This window comes from Pyxicephalus adspersus, chromosome 2 (assembly GCF_032062135.1).
Source record: "Pyxicephalus adspersus chromosome 2, UCB_Pads_2.0, whole genome shotgun sequence".
NCBI lineage: Eukaryota > Metazoa > Chordata > Amphibia > Anura > Pyxicephalidae > Pyxicephalus > Pyxicephalus adspersus.
The window spans coordinates 99,451,262-99,468,759 of NC_092859.1; positions in this window are offsets into that span (position 1 = coordinate 99,451,262).

Here is a 17,498-nt window from a genome sequence, read left to right on the forward strand (position 1 = left end):
CAATCTTCTTCTTTCAAACTAACATTTCAGTGCAGCATCAAGTACCTCTTACAGTCAGAAGAGCCTAATACCTACTAGGGAAGACCATCACAGTGCATTTCTCACCACATTGTTGCACATAAAGCTAGACTCCTGTTCATTCTACGTGGCTACCCTGGGATTTTGTATAGATGAATAATAATATCTAAGAAAAGTAATAGCTTCAGCATTAACAGCATTAGGATACATGTGTAAAATCTAAAAGCCAGCACAATAAACCGTGCAGCCTATACATGCAATCTTAGCGCAATCACATAGCTAAAATGTCTCCTGATTACCTGTAGTAGCTAGTAACCTAACAGATGGAAGAGATGGCTCCTCTGGTGTTAGCAACACGTACCCATGCTACTGTTACATGCTACTACTTGTGTTACATAACACTTGTGTAGCCTACATCACAGAGAATAATTTTTTTAATTTCCTAAACAACTTATAAATAATCTCCTATACATTTGTTAATCGATGCTATTACTTTGAGAGTATTTAGGATGTTTAGCTGCTCATGTAGTTTAGGTCATTATCTTTCCTATATCACCCAGCCTTCCACAAATCATAAGCTGAAACAGCTCCCCATCTCAAAGCGCCAGACTTACCAGATTCTCATTGTAGAGGCCTACCATAATGTTTACATCCTTCATGCAAGCTTCTTCACCCCAAATTTTTAAGAGTCCAGTAAAGCCCGTATATTTCTATGGGGCCAGTGGATAAATAAGAGAAAATTTGTCTCATAGCCCTGTAGACGTCTACGGGGCTCCACTGTACTGTGCATGAATGGACTTTAAAGGTGGAAGCTACCTTGAAGGATGTAACCTAAGCAGCAGGCCTTGGAAGTGAGTTATTTATAAGTATAGAACGCTGGGGAAGGGGGTGGTCGATATGAGTAGTAAAAGATTTTAGAAAAAAATAAGGATTGTTCCTTATTTCTGATTTGTTCAAAAAAATAATGAATATTTATAAACCCCCGTTATTATTTTTCTATATAAATTTACATATTGATCCTAAATACATTAAAAACAAAATGTTTCAATCTAATGTCAAAGGTATTGTTTGCTTAAATATGCTTTAGTATTCTTTAATTATGTATCAGATGTTTACATACTTGCATAGTAATTGAGGTTGAAAAAAGTCCATCAAGTTCAACCCTTAATTTATATTTAATTTATTAGTAATTTAATGCATGGCTGATCCCACTCTGTTCCATCTCGAGTGAATGTTTTAAAGAGGAGAGGATTCTCCAGTTGTATATTTATATCTGTCCTTGCAGGACTTTCATAGTTAAGGAGAAATTGCTAATCTAAAAAAAATAAGACTTAATTGCAATATTTTCCTGTGCTGGGTTTTCTCCAGTTGCTGAAAATCATACAGGGGTCAGAATGTCCTAACTGAATGAAAATGCAAACCATTGTTTTCTATTGTCTGTGTATCATAAACCAGGTAATGAAAAAGGAACACATTTTTAAACCTGTAAATATGACTTTAAATGTGAGTCAGCACAAGAATAAAGAAAATAGCATTAAAACTATTTGCTGGTTTGTCCTTAATAATTTATAATATGCTACAACCAGTATTATTAATGTGGGTCTGAAGATCCTTTTCACTCATCCCATTACTTATTATTTTAAAGTCTGCTATGTTTGGAACTTAAGCTCCCTCTTGAATGCATATTAGATGAATATTTCCACAGGTCATGAATAATGAGGTTCCCATGGTAACTGTTGGCCTTACAAGCCTGGGTATTGCAAGACCAGAGAATTCCTGTGGAAGACACAAGGACCAAATTGTTTTGGTGACATCTGGGACACTTTTGAAATGAGGTATGAAAATCAAAAAGACAGATTTTGCCTTGAAAAGGCTTAGTAATAGGTTGTATGACAAAATAGACAACTTGATTTGAAGCAACTACAAGCAAAGTTTTACACACATATATAAAGAAATTATGAAAGCAGAAATATGCACCTAGAACACTGGGGAACAATTTTTAACAAATTTTTTGTTGACTTCAATTGTTAAGCTTATTTACACTAAAATAGGTATGCTGATTCTGAAAGTGCAGTTAGTTTTCTTCTATCATGTCAGGTTTTTTTCTCTACCGCTTATAATAATGCGATTACTGTAGTGTGGATTTGTATAGGATATTCATTTACACGCAAGACAGTGTGGTCAGAGGTTGTGTGCTGCTCTACTTACACAAGTATTTCCTTTCTTTCACATCATGTCTGGCTCTCCTGTTTCTCATCATAAGTGCCTAAACAACCCTGATCCATTTTGGTATATCTGTGGCAGTTTCATTATTCCCAGTCAAAGGGCAAACATCAGCACATATGTAGAGCAAGCCTATTTGGCATATTTCAAAGTTACCGTGGGAACTTTTCGGTCACAGCTGATTGAAGGAGGCACGCGAGTGATTCCAATTAGCTGTGACTGCAGAAGAACTGCTGTTCCGTATGTGTTCTAAGATAGAGAATCTCTATCCAAGAACACATACTACAGTTATGCTAGGGCTAAAAGAACAATCAGGGGAGCGAAGCTGTCAGCTCTGCTCCCCTGATTACTTTTGCAGTTCGACACAGTCCCGAAAAAAACCCAAATTCCCCCTATAGACTTTATTGGTGTTTAAATTCAGCGTTCGATCGAAAAAAAATCGGGCTATTGGAATAGCTGTCGAATCGAACAGTCAGCTGTTTTACCAACACTTCTGATCAGGGCCTTACATTGGGATGAACATATGATAGCTGACTATTGTTGGAGCATCCGGCGGGATTGTCCTAACACTGAACACGCCAGGAATAGCTATAAGCGTAAATGTTTACCTTAACCGCTTACCCGATTCATTTTCAAATGTTTTACTGTAAAAAAATGTCATAGAGTAACAATAAATGCTTTTTAAGAACAAAATAAATTTAAATAAACAGTACATTTAATTTATTATTTCATTATTTTTTCGTTGTATGTAAAAATTGTATGTTTTTTGACAAAAATGGAGGGTACCCCGTATAGTAAAAACTGGATGTGATAGCAAAAAAACTGGGGACATTTCTGGTTTCACTACCCAAAAATTAGTAAAAAGCAAGTGTAAGATCTAACTCAGCAAAAAATATGTTCCCCAGTGTAATCAATCAAAACCCAGAAAAGGTTAATTGTTAGATTCATATTATTATTTGTCTTCCATCTTCTATTTTATTATATCTTTTTCATAGATCAGTGCCCGTTTTTTATGTCTTCCATTTGCTTTGGTCATTATAACAAAAAACCCCCAACCCTGTAGAAGTATCTGAATTTCTATGGGTTCTCTCTCTCATGACGGGGTGCAAACATACAGGCACAGACAAGCTTTGTAGTCCAGGGTAGTGCTTGCCAACCTTTTTGGACCTACAGACCACTAAACTTACAGGCTCTGGAACGTGCATTCGCGGGGAGCCATGTGTCATTCAAAGGGCAAGAAACTTCCCCCAGAGTGACATCATGATGCCAGAACCCCCCCACTCCAGGGACATAACCCACCCACCGCCCAGAGCCTGCGATGCATACGAGAGACATGGTCCGCGGCTCTGGCGGGTGCACCCCCCCAGCTGGATCCTTCTCCTGACCCTGCTGGGGGGGCACACCAGCCATAGCCGCGGACCAACAAAATTTTCTCACTGGTGGTCAGCAGACCAGCGGTTGACTACCGATGGTCTAGGAGTTATATTAAACTTTGTAGATTGTGAAAGTAAGAAAGGGTTACTGTGCAGGATGTGTAAGGGTTTCTTCCAACAGTAGGAGGAAGGAGACCAGAATTGGCAGCATACACAGTAAGAGATGAATAAACGTGTTTATTTCAAAGAGGAGTAACAGGAACGGGGCAAGAATTGGCTATATACACAGCAAGTAAGCGGTAACATAACAGAACTAGACCAATAATTCTAAGAACAAGGGACTACAGCACCAGCAAGGTTTCAAGTACAAGGTTACAGATTTAATGCTAAGGCCCTGGGGGATGTGAAACCAGAATATAAAGGCCTACTAAAAAAAGCCACAGGTGTTTTCAAACCAGGAGGCAACTTTACAGCAAGCCACCTGCTGGTTGTCAGTGGAAGCACATGCAAGTCATGTAAAACTACAGTTCCACCAGCAGGAGACATGCAGTTTTCCTGACAGAATATCCCATCATTACATCACTCACAATCTGAAGAGATAAGTATGTTAGGAAATGTCTCTGCTAAGCTCTCCCCCATCTTGTTCTCTCTCCTCTGGGAATTCTAATGACGCTTAGCCCACTGCCATGGATAACTCATCTGAATGCCCACAGCTGGCCTCCTGCATTTCAGCTTTCAGTTATCATGCTTGACTGTCCCAAAGTAAAAGCTCTATTTTAGGATCCTGTTCTGTAGAATCATCAGTCAAACTTCATCAGTCTTTCCAGAGGTCAGTAACTAGTCCATGTTCAACTCCTAGACAAATTGAAGTCCAACGATTGATTAGGCCCCAACCCTGACGAGGCTTCTTCTTAGACCTTGGCCAGACTGGGCCACACACACCTGTAATCAAAAACTTTTGGCTGCACTCCTCTCCCATGGATCTCTGGATATTTATTTATACTATACAATACTATTAATATTTATACTATTTATACTATTAGTCATTGTATATATAGCAATCTAGATCCAAAAATGTAGTATGAATGTAGTAAAATGTGTTTTTTGCAGCGTCTACTATGATTTTTTTTCATAATCAAATGTAATGCCTGTTTATCTGTTATTCTTTAATAATTGTAAAATATGTATGTTCTGGGCAATGAAAAATAAGAATTGGTTACAGATAAAATGTGAGCGCATGTACATTTGAACTGGATTCTAGGCAAACAGCTAAATACAGAGATGAAAGGCATAAAGACGCGTTACTTGCCAAATAATTTGTAAATCCGTCAATCTAGTCCTAAAATTTTCACATACCTGGCACACAGCAGTTTGCATTTAAAATACATTTAATAATGTATTACTGATTAATAAACTGTAATGCATTCATTTGTATCTTCTGTGATTGGAGTTCAGTTTTAATTAAAAAAAAGTCTTATATCTTGTAGATTTTCCACATTTTCACCACCAAGTGGACTCTGTTGTTTATGTAGTCCAACACTCCTATGAAAATGACAAACATGTGATGGACTTGGTCTAGGGAACAATGACCACCTCTGCCCTTGCATATTATTTTAGAGGATACTGTGCTTGCTGGTCTGCACAGGCAGGCAATAAACTGTTTCTGGGTAGAGATAACTTCTATAGGCTTCTATAAGGAAAAGAGCCAAATATTAGTCTCATTCACTTTATTTTCTAAATTCTGTATTGATTTGATTGTATTGTATTGATTCTGTATTGATTTGTATTGATAAGGTCCTTGGAGAGATATTTGCCTTAACCTCCTAATAATTTACTGGCTTTTAAGTAAGCCCTATCTACTACACCTGGATGTTGACCTACTGTACACATTCCAGTTCAGTAGACCTAGATGCAGACTTTCACTGTTTCTTTCTACTCTTCAATTGCTTTGCTTGGTGTTTTAATGAGACCCGACATGCCAGAAAGAAGACAACTACTGTCTTGCTTTCTCTTTAGCTAACCCATGAAGTGGGAATCCTTCCTAATAAATGTTTATAGGTTAAATGACAGATATCAAACATCAGTTAAAAAATACCATGAATAAAACCTAAAGCCACGAAAGTTTCGCCTAAAGTAGATTTATAATCCCATTATTTACATTTTAGAACAAAAGGTATTTATTTTCTTTTTGTTTTTTTAATTGGAAGGGAAGGACCTTTTATACCCTTCTGCAGATTGCACAGAAGGGGCTTTCTTTAAAAGTAAAAAAAGTGCTAATCTCAAGCATGCAAATTGAGATCTGCACTTTTTTTTTACATAAAGTCATGTCACACGAAGAGGTGCCTGGGCAGTGGAAGATCAAGTGATGTCACAAGAAAAACAGAGAAGACAGAAAAAGATGGCGCCGCCCAGTGTTCAGCCTGTTGTGGGAAGAAGAAGGAAGATGGGATGGGGCAGGACCAGTTGGACCACATGTAAAGGTAAGTGTCATTTTTTATTATGACAGTTCTCCTTTACCATAATAAAGATGAAAGAACATGTTTCTAAATTTTGATATTATGATCAATGTTTATATTCAGTAAGGTTGTACAATGAGCAAAGCTAAGTTGCAATGCTAACCTGTAGAATATAGTTATATTTCAGGATACTGAAATCAGGTCATTTTAGATGTTTGCTGACTTGCTGTTATAGAACAGTTTGTATTGCCTTAACTGAAAACCAATTTGTATATGGATTTTGTAAAGAAACAACTGTTTTCTATAGAATAATATTTTTTGTTTGGCTTGTACAAGATTGACACCTCGTTTGACATTGTCGTTTCCTGCACAATTGGCACAATGTTGGCATTACTTTTATTTATTTTTTAGTGAATCTGCTTATTCTATGCAAACTAAATTATTTAAACATTTTAAACCAGCACTGCAAAGTTAACAACAAAGTCACTGAAAAAGAAGCCTATTACCTTCTATTACTGCAGAATCTTGGCAACCGGCCAGCCTTATGATGTAAGCAAAGAGTAGATGTTTCTGAGCTGTTAGAATGGAATTGAAACACAACTTTATAGTTGTTGATTTTTCAGGTATCTTTGTATATAAATTACTTCATAATACAAGCAGCTATATGGGCCAGCAATGATCTTTTTTTAAGCACTTTTGAAATGCTACGAATAGAATTGTTTTTTATAGAGTGGTCACAGTTGCACTGTAAGGTCTGCAGCATGAACAAAATAAAATTACACAAAGGTCACCTTCCCCAGCTTCTTATACACATACAAAAAGCTTAGCAGGCTGGGGTTTTACACAGAGTTTCTCTTTCAGCAAAATAAAATTACACAAAGGTCACCTTCCCCAGCTTCTTATACACATACAAAAAGCTTAGCAGGCTGGGGTTTTACACAGAGTTTCTCTTTCAGATGATTTGTGATATCACAGGTTATATATAATTGCTAACTAGTGTCATTTATTTTTCAGTTTGCTAAAATATTATATCTTGCATCAGATATTTATCGAGGAAATAATACACTCTAATTGTAATTGAAATATATTTCTAAATGTTAACTTTAGCACGTCAGTAAACTCCAAACACTGTCATTATTGTTTGCTTAAACAGAGTCTGTATGTGTTTATGTTTCTCTTTTTCTTTACAACAGGACTCCATTTACAGCAAGTGACTTGAACTAAGTTGTTCAGTGAAGGCCCAGTGCAGGCACAATTCAGTGAACTGCTGATTAGAAATGTATATACCAAGGTGGAAGATCACAAGGTGAAAGGACCAAAAATGAAAAATAAACACAGAGTAACATATTAGCAATTCGATATAAAAAATTATATGCACAAAGAAAACTCATCGCTACAGATTGAGTCTCTATACTTCCATGTGCTATGTACATAAAAGGTGACCAAACTCCCTATGTTGATAAACAATTCAGCTTGGTTTTCTGTAATCTCACAATAATATCTGGGTGAAAATATACACTACACCTGACTAAAATACAATTGACAATATTGATATTTTAATATATTGCAATTTATATTAAATTAAGTTTTATTTTTGTGTACTTTAAAATAAACAGTTGGCTTTCTACTCATAACCAAGAATAAAATCTTGTCATTGTAATAAAAACTATGACCCATGGGCGCTCATAGTAGTTCTCTAAAAATACATTTATTTTAAAACCATACTATGAAGCAGTCCATGCAGGATTATTAATATCTTTTGGGATATACAGATCTGAAATGACCTCAATTAGCTTGGAATAAAAATTGGTTCAGTAATGCAGACTTGGCACATGACATATATAGTGCATGCATTCACTAAGGTACATATGATTTTATTCTTCTTAAATGCTACAGAAACATATTTTTGTGAACCTCACTTTGGACTTAAGTTGAGTTTTCTAAATGTTTCATGTTAAAGATTCTCATACTTTTAAAATTAGTAAGACAAGATTTGAATGTTCAAAAGGCAGAATAAAGACAGGTTTTAATTCATTCTGTGGAGAATTAATATTTGTTCTGGGACCAATGTGTTTGTAGACTCAGGTTTATGACTTGTCTTAATACAATTAAATGTAGTCCATTCTCTTCAATAATTATCTATAACTAATCACACACCATCCAAATTCCTGGGTCAACATGCACCTTTAAATGGTCAATATTGTCATCTGGGAATGCATTTAAATTCATTCACAACATCACGGCCCCTATGGTTCAAAAATCTACTAAATGTACAATTTTCATTTTCAATTTAACATGCATGTGTCTCAAAAGCAAATCTAAAGTCTAATAAATGACATACTATTAATGTGAAATCTTTTCTCTTTTAATATCATAGTGGATTCCACTTACCTTCTTAAAGCATTTCTTTACAAACAAATCCCAACAATCATGCTAATGTCTTTGTAGGACTGTTGCGGCTAACTGTAGCCACTGATGTAATTCATGGAAAGGACTGAACCACTAGTCATGTGACAAATATTTTCTAGCTGTGATACCAGCAATATTGCTATGAGTTGTTTGTACACCACATTCAATGTGGCCTGTCATTAAACACAGCTCAGAAGACCGGCAGACAACATGTAAGGGCAAAGCGGTAGCACTCATACTTATTATATTGGTATCTTTAAAGAAAAAAATTTTTGACCAAGGGCTCCATGTACTGTATAACCCCTCATTTTACAATTAAAGCGATACAGTTTTTTAAATTAGTTATTGGTCATCTCTGAGAACTTTATTTCAAAATGTTAAATTAGAGACATTGATTGATAGAAAGGATAAAAGTTGTCTAATATGTAAAATGTAGTCTAATATCAGGAAGCCTCTTTTTTGGGACTGTCTTTTGAATAATCTATTTACGATATATCTGTTGATTATACATACAGGAAGACAAAGTACATGGCTGGAATATACCTGAGCCAATACCAAAAAGGGAAAGACTTCCTGATATTAGACTTAAAAAAAAACACTCCAAAGTCTGCCACCATCTTTCAGTAATGATTTTGCGGTCTGAAGTTTATTCAAAGTAGTTTCTTGACATCTTGGGAAAAAAGAACTGAGGATGCCAGGTGTTTTATCAAAACGGATAATGGTATTTTATTGCAAGATGTAAATGGAATGTTATTGTGCAATCAATACATGACATGATTCCATTTCTGGAAAGATGGAAAAAGATGGATGCAGACATGCTAAGTTTATCCCTCGTACAATTGAAATAAAAATCTTTCAGCAGAGATATATAATATTTAAACTAAGAAAATTTATATGAATATATAATCTTAACTTAAAGGGAAATCACTGTTCAGTATTCTGTAAGTAATCTGTTGCTTCTTTGTTGTTAATTATATTTTCCCCCAGCAAAAATAAAAGTTTATCAGATTCTCAGTGCTTTATATAATAAAGCTAAAATCCAGGCAAATGGCCTAATACAAAAATGCTTTATGTATAAGGAAAACATTTGAGCTACCAAAGGATCTGTACTCCTGGTTATTAATTCCTGAAATTTACATAACTTTGTCCTCTGCCAGACATGACAACCAGATGGAAAACACTAGTTTTTATGTTACAGTTAAGGAATAAAGGGGTGTCATCTTCCTGTCCCCTCAATCTACTGAGTGGACAGAGCAGGGGTAGCACCAAACTGTAAAAGCTGTGCCCCCTCTATATAAAAGGATATTTGCTACCTCATTTCAAAATTGTCACTTTGATGACCAGTGATCTGATGACGGATAAATATTTAAACTATTGCAGGAGAAGGAGATGCATTATTCTTGTGAGATTAGAAAGCACAGGCAGCAGTGCCTCTCACCTTGCAGATATCCATTTTTAAGACTGTAGGCATAAGGAATTTGTCTTTAGTTTGTACTTGAAATTTCTAGATGTTTTTACCTAGTTTCCTATGGTATACCAAATATTTACATCTAGAGTTCATGTCCACTTCAAGTCTGTTGAAAAATAAAATAGTATAACTGACCTGCTATTTCACAAAACTTAGAGTAAACAGTGAAGTGGAACATCTTTATTAGTCTAAAATGTGCTTAATTTTTGTATTGCTGAACGTATTTATAATATAACTAAAAATAAAATGTACCCACTGACTAGAGAGAGAAATAGATCACCCACAAAGCAACCTAGGCAGGTGCCTACAGAGGGGTGCTTGTCAGTGGGCCCTCTGTATACTGAAATCACTACAGCAAAGAAAAGCCATACGAATATCAGTGGGCTTTAGAAGTGATCTAGGGGTCTATACAGCCTAGAACTTTTGCTAAGAAGGCTACTCTGCAAGTGCTGCTGACTAGTTTAGGACGGGGATCATCAAAAGCCAGGCACTTTGCACAGATTTTAGACTTGATAAGCACTTGAACATTCCATGGAGTTTAATGATGTTGATGTTGTTGCAAATGTTCCGTTTGGCAGTAGATTACTATTCTTTGAAAATTATATTTATTGTTTGCACTGTCATATAAAAATAATCAGATAATTTCTAAGCGACAGTGGCCTGCTGGTCCTGTTTACTTTGTAATACATAAAAGCTGCAAATAGAAACTGTAGCTTGGTGTCTGGCAGCTGTAAGGACTGCTCCCCAGTTGGCAGCCTTGATGGGGATTAAATAAAAACTAGATAATACTACAGAAATATAGGCATAAACTATGTATAGCTTTTTTTTAATCCATGACCATTTTACAATTTCATAAATCTGGGACACTGTATTTTTAATTACCGAAACAATCCTGGAAAAATGGTTGTGATTAAAATTGTAAAGTAGCACAGGTGTTCCTGCTGAGTGATCCATCTATGGGTTCATTTCACCCACAGGAATAGCAGCAGTGCTCATATAATGATCCAGGGAAGTTGTTTTACATTCCTGTAGTACAGGGGCACCAGCACCGTCTGCTTGCTCCACTGAGAAACAGAGACCTCTAAAGTCCCATCAGTAAGTCTCATCAGCTTACTGTCTGTTAATACAAAACATATACACAATTTTTATAAACATGTATTGGCTGATTTCTTACTTTTCCATACATTAGTTTCAGCAGACCTGAAGCACAGAAAGCAAAATAAACCTAGCAATAGTATTTAAATGTACTAAAATGGTTAATTACATTTCAGAATTCATGCTTAATAATAAATCTGTTCCTGTACTCACAAGGGACTGTGCAGATTTCTCTCTCACTGATGGACACTTTATCACAGATGGGGAATTTGTGAAGGAGGCTCTCATGTGAATTAAAAAGTCCATATATATTATAATGACAAACAGGAATCAGCACTGACAATATAGCGAGCTCACAGCAGGATATGAATTAGGAGGATCATTTGCAGCCATTAGATCACATGAAAAAGAAAAATACATTTTTTTACATAGATGTTTCATGATATATGTCCTAAATATCTTCCTTACTGAATGTTGAATTTGCAAATTTAATTTTTTTTTGAAAGCGTAAGTGCTATTTAATTTGATGTGTTTGCCTCTGTCTACAAAGTCATTGGAATATCTTCTTCATTAAATACTGCAGAAAGTGCAGCTCATCAATCAGTCTCACAGACTGAGATTTAAAGTTGAGGGCATTTTTATTGTGTTGCGGATATTTGATTTCAAGTGCTGTAAAATCTGCCTTATTCTAAATGTTTCTTTTAATGATTTGTGTCACTGTAGGCATACTATAAAATTTGCAGGCACTCCTTCATGTCTAAAAAATCTTTAATCTAAAAAAAATTATATTTAAAAATCTTTAAACATATTCTAAATGACATTATAGTCTACGAATGTGTCTATCTTTGCACATCCATGGTAGGCAGTCAGATGATAGTGATGTTACTTTCTAGATGACTTTTGCTGTGCCATGCTTCTTGTTTAAAGAGGACCTGTTGTCAGAAAATTATGCAGCAACTACTGCTGATCCTCTTTATTTTTTTACTACTGTTTTTTCAACAGTACAAGTTTTTAAATAAATTATAATTTCCTGAAAGTAAAAAGTCAAACATTTTTACCAAAACAAAATGTGCTTGTCAACTCAATGCAATGATTTTTTGAACTAAATGGATACAAGGGCTACAAAAGACGCTTTTTTTTGTTTTTACTCTACACCGACTTCAGCTATAGATAATCAGCTCCTAGGTTCAATAAAGCAATGCATTTTTGTGAACACATCTTATTTCCATATACAAATGCAGCTTTCAATTAGGAAATAGATAACAACTAGAACTATAACAGTAAATAAACCTGTGCTTTTTATAAAAAAGTACAGCTTGCAGTTTGGAAATAATCAACAACCATGAGGGAAAATGCATTGACTGTGGATTATTATGACTGTAAATGCAAAGTTTGGCAACACAAATCTCTATTTAATTATTCAAACAGTGCAGCTTTTAGTTGGTAAAACCCCTAAATCAGTTTACCTATTGAAGATGAGGTCTATTAGTTTACAGATTAAAAAGAGAAACAAGCTGAAACAAGAGTTTTGGATACCTAGTAATAGAAATATGCCAGTTAAAACATGTCCCAGGTATACAATGTGCAAAAGTGAAACATGATGGGGAGTCAAAAAAGTTGAGAATTTTCATTAAACGTGTAAATATTCACTTAAGTTACCCAATGAAAAGCAAATTTATCAGATGAAAAGCAAATTTCAGTTACTTTGAATACCTAATCATAGATGTGTTTCATATGTTGAAATTATGAAAATGGATAGTTGGATTATTAATGTATTCACACAATTTTTGAGTAAACATTCTCAATACCTTTAGTAAATCAGCCCAAATTAGAATAACAACATAATTTAGTTATTTTGTCCTAAGCCTAAAGGTACATACACATGTCCAACGGTTCTCACCTGATAATCGTCTCAGGGCCGATATTGGGCGAGAATCTGGTGTGTGTCCGAACGACCGTCCTGGCGGATCCATGGACGATGGACAACTAACGTTCCTAATGGCATTGAAGGGGGAGAGTGTGCAGCAGGGTGCCGCTTTGTCGTTCTTCCCCTCTCTTTAGAGCAGAACAGTGCTGTATGTACAGCACTCGTCCATGCATCATGCAGTGCTAGTCATTGGAAAGGATTGTGAAAGATCCTTTCCAATGACTAATATTGCACGTGTGTATGTGGCTTTACCCATTCATGTGTTGTTTACACATATAAATCTTTTTAATGCAGTTACTTGTGTGAAAACCATAAGGTTTATTTTTAAAGGCAAATGATAAAATTTAGTCTAAATTATCTTGGTATCAACCTATTAACCTCTTGTAAGATGACTATGTGAAGAAGGGCCAGCATTAGATGACAATTAGCTTTTCTAGTGTATTAGCAAGAAATATCCTGGCAGAAGGAATAAACAAAGCGAGATAAGGAATGAGCTTTTCAGTCAGATGTCCCATACTGCCCAATCACAGGGATGTGACCTAGCTGTATTGCTAAACCACGATAGGGACATGTCAAGTCACCAACATAGCTATGCTCTCTGGCAAAGCTGTATACATTTTAGGGCTGAATGAAGTAGAAATATTTTCTGAAGGTTAAGCTGTTTCCTGAAAATTCAGCTTCAATCTAACTGTGTAAACACAACTTTATGAATCCAGAGATAGCTTTTTAAATAAGCCCCATCATTGTATATGACATTTACTGACTGTATTGTGTGTTTCTGTTATCTTTTTTGCTCATAGGTAATATGCTGGATGCATGTATTTTATTAACCTATTTTACAAGCAAAAAATAAATAAACCCATACTAAAACAAGACTGTTTTATTTGAATCATTCTGTGCTTTTTACATCTCCATGAAATATTTTACAAGGCATACATTTTTTCTAGATATCGTTGTGCTGTAACTTCTTTAAATGTTTGTTCTATCTGTGTCTCGGAGGAGAAGTCAGGTGAATCTCATCATTATTCGTCTTTTCAAGGGCGAAGCTGTGATAGACAGGGCTTAATGTGTATCTTGGTAGAATTGGATTTGATCCTCAGGGCTGGGCCAGAGGGCTCCTTTTGTTAGATATGTTAGATTTACTTTCTCTCCCACAAACAAAATTACCTCTTGAAGGCCTGCATCACTCCCAGCATCCCGAGATCCCCCTTTCTTGATTTCAGTCACATCTAAATCTGTTTAAATTGTCGACACGATGATTTGTAGAGAGAGACAGGGATTAAGCAGGAAGGAGATTAACACAGTTGTCTGTCTTCTAAGAAATAATATACCTGCTGACAGTAAGGGCATTCTGCAATTTACATAACTTAGTTTACAAAAAGGCTTTGCAGTTGTTATTGGGTTGCTTCTTTTGCCTTTGACCATGTAAACTCACCTCTATTGATACATTCTAAAGAGCTTGCTGCCCTGCTGTTCGTTTTCCAACTCCCTTTTTGAATATCATCTTTATTTGCATATGCTTCACTTGTACAAACAAATAGGCAATATGTGACATATTTCTGAATAGAATGATATTTGTTGAAAAATATTCTATAGCTTGGAAAATATACATTCTTGTTTTTCTAGTCTTTCATAATCAAATATGCATTTTGTGAAATTCTACAGCTGTATAAATAAAATATATATTATACCAGTATTACAATTAGGCTGGATATACAGAAGCAGATGTTATAAAAGATCCACAATCTAGTGTCTAATCTTGTTACAAAGATTTTCACATATGCATACATTAAGAATTATTTTGGTTTTGCAGCAGGTAACCGAATTAACTCTTTGCCATTCCCAATTAACTGCATTAACAAAAATGTTATAGTGTATAGGCACCCCATACACATAAAGTTTGATCATCATGAAAAACAGATAGTTTTAATTTATTACTAAAAGATGAACATATATTAATTATGTACTTTGAAGCCGTTAAATACTTGTGTATGAGAACCTGTTTTTTGTCAGTAAAACGTTGTATTTTAGTGCGCTTAGTGCAATATTATTATTAGGACCTGTAGCATTTTTTGTGTGTCTATGCAAATTAATCAGGCCCCATGAAATAAATGGTAAATGCATAGCAGTTCATGCATTATTCTTAGTCTCCTACATTATTTTGCATAAACCATAAACAAAAAATGCATGTTTTAAATGTAAAAAATGTTTTAAACACCTTTAACATACAAACAATTACAATAAATGTTTAAAAGAACCCTAAAAATCCTAATTTTGAGTTGCCAAAAGAAATGAAATAAAAGGGAAAATTGCATTTTTATTATTATTATTATTATTTTTCATATTTTCACCTTCTGCTGTGGCTAAGGGACAGGAAATTACCTCTGGCTTTCTAGTAGAAGAGATACAGGTGGCTTTAAAGCTATGTGACCACTTCGACACTGCTGGAAACATGTCATTAATTGGTCATGACCACATTTGCTACTGTGCCAGTGCAAAGAAACTGTGACTTGGGTGGGAGTCCAAGGGTACGTATGGTGTCATGATTGACACTAGGTAACATTGCTAGATAATGTAATTGACTTGGTTTTACTTCTGGGAATATAAATAGGCTTGTTATAAAGTCGTTAGGTATTTTTTCTGTTTTTCTTTTTGTAAATGACTTAAATATACTGTTGTTTGCTACCTTTTTTTACATTTAATCCCTTTTAGGAATGGGTATGGGGTACTATTGGGTAGAAGGAAGGTTTTTGTTGGTCTCCTAATAAAAGAGGGTTTTTATGTACATGACTACATTCCAAATTTCCCTACAAGCTTTCTTGCAATATCAGCTGACATGCTCCCTAAAGTTTGCTCTTTTTAATCATTGACCACCTTTCTTGCCAATATTCAGTTTCAGCTTATAACTCACATCTTTACTACCGACGAACAATAGCCACAGCTCTGAGGTGCAGGGATGTGTCTCCGGAATGCTAGCAAAGGAAGAACAGACAGCCCTACTCTCACATACCATGTCCTAATAAACTTCTGTATGGTTCCTGTGGATTGAAAAACTCCTTCCACCCACTTTCAATCAAAGGTTACTGTCTATATAATCCTCAAAAGATAGATGAAGACTCCCCTAGTCGCTGACATTCTCTGTCTTCACCCTAACCTCCCCATCCAGTTCACTCACCACTCTGTTCCAACTCCTTACTTCTGGTATTTTCTTCCTTCTTCTCTTGAAGACCCTTCTTTTGGCTCTTAACTCATTTTCTGACATATTGAGTTTGTATGGGATTCTCTGCTTAAAAACAGAGGTGCATAACCAAAGGTGTTCCTTTGGGTATGCACAACCTAGTATTTGCTCCACTACTCTCCACTCCTTATCTTACTGTTTCACATATATATCCCATTACAAACTATTAATAACATGTCATGTTCATACCTCCTTTTTCTGTGAAGATATGTTTACACTCTACATGTGTACCTGTCATTACCCTTAACATTTCTTATTTAGTTATTGGTTAGAAGATATAGCATTTACTCTTATGATTGTTGTGCTCCTTTGACAACAGGCCACTATGCAGAAGAATGAGTCCTGGTTTTATAATGTATTGAAATAAGCAACACTTAAGGATCCACAAAACTGTAAGAAAATACAGCTAAACTAATGGATATAAAATATATAGATACAGTCCTAAGGGTGTCTGTGTAAGGTAATAAACATAGTAACAACGTAGACTGTTTGATCTGAACAAAAATAAACTCACCCAGATCTAGCACTAGTCATCAGTACAACATCTGGGAACCATGGATACTAAAGTTTTAAAACCCAGTACAGGACATATTAGATTTCAATACGTTTTTATTAAAGAACCAACAAACATACAGAAAATTTCACAAACAGTCTGCAATATACAATATTTAGCAGTTTGGTCCAAGTTTACATTTTTATACAAACAGATTAATAGAATAAAATAACAGAACAATAGGAATTCAAAAAAACAGAAACAGTAAGTTTTCGGCTAATTTCAGTTATTCAAAATTCACATTTCGGGTGTTGCAACCACACCGCCCACCTCTTAGCAAATCTATGATATTGGTATTGATATGTACCAAAGCAAAGGTTTTTCTATCAAACATTGTACATTCAAATCTTGAATTACCTCTGTTACTTCGGGTACATCAAAGCTTTTCTATTTCCTCGTGAGTGCAAACTTAGCACTCAGAAGAATATGTACTAACACAGTCCTTTTTTCCACGGAAAGAGAATCCAAAAAGACATGTAGCAATGCTGTTTCTGGCCTTGGTAAAACAGGTGTGCCCACAATTTCAGACATCAACCTAAATACTGCATTTGAAAAGGAACCGACAGATCTGCAATACCATAATAAATGATGCAGGGTACCCACATTTCCACAGATTCTCCAACATTGGTTAACAACCCCATAAAGGTCCAAATGTTCTGCATATGGGGTAGAGTTGTTCGTGAGGACCAAAGCTGCAGACCATTGAGATGAAGATATTTGAGTGTCCAATCTATACTC